Genomic DNA, 1092 nt, shown 5'->3' on the forward strand with positions numbered 1-1092 from the left:
AAAAAAAAGAGATTTACAGCCTTGCAAACCCATTGGGAACAGTTCTACCCTATTCTATAGCACATTGTCATCATAACAGACTTGATGGCAAGAGAAAACAGTGGGTGGACAACTCTGTTAAAGGAAGGGACTTCCATTTCCCTTGACCCCCTTGAAAATTTTGTGCTTTTATTATATGCGTAGATTATGTATCCAATAACACTCCAAGAAGATAAAAACAAAGCAACTGAAATGGATTCAGCAACCACAGAAGCACGTGTAATGGAAACTTGAGAGGCAGAATTAAAGCACCAGAAATGTCTCTTACGAAGGTCATACGCGAAAGATGAGTCTGTAAACATCATCCATCAGCGGATCAAGCTGGGAAATGCTAAACAAGGTGTTAAGTGCAAAACCTGTAGATTCAAAATTAAATTTCCTTAGTGTTCATATTGAGAAGATTGAAGACATTTAGAACGTGGCACACACTCAGCTATGTTTAAAGCATGAAGTTATCTCAATGGCAAAATCTACTTATACTTATTGGGACAAATGACTGTGCTTTACCCCTTCTCTTTAAAAGAGGTCTAATATGGCCTTCAGCATTTATTTTCTACTGCTCTAGAACAAATCATCACAGATTTACTAGCTTACGATCACACTAATATATCAGCTCTAAAAGTCAAATTGCAGGTGGGTTTGGGTGAGTTCTTTCTTTTGGGTCTCAAAGTTTTAATTTTGACTTCAGGTTCAATATATAAAGCATTTAATAAATAGTTGTTTTAAACATGCAAAAAAGTTTCAAAATGAAAAATGATGAATAGTCATGCTGAATGTAATATGATAAAATCATCTAACTCGTCCTATATCTACTTAATTTGAAAATATTTTCCCTTCCACTACAACGAGTCCAGCACTGTAACTTGCCTGCTTGCCATTTTACACTGGTAAAGAAAGAACTCCAATTCTGATATTTCTTATCTCAGAATCCAAATTCATTGTCATGAATAACTATTGTTGAAAATAAATAAACATTCCACAAGGCTGATTTGAGCTTGTGTTGCTGATATTTCATTTGACTTTAAGGCAGCATTTCCTAAGATCCCCCTACCA

Source organism: Echinops telfairi, unplaced genomic scaffold, assembly GCF_000313985.2.
Source record: "Echinops telfairi isolate 266 unplaced genomic scaffold, ASM31398v2 ScPeMD7_7469;HRSCAF=8507_1, whole genome shotgun sequence".
In the NCBI taxonomy this organism is placed as follows: domain Eukaryota; kingdom Metazoa; phylum Chordata; class Mammalia; order Afrosoricida; family Tenrecidae; genus Echinops; species Echinops telfairi.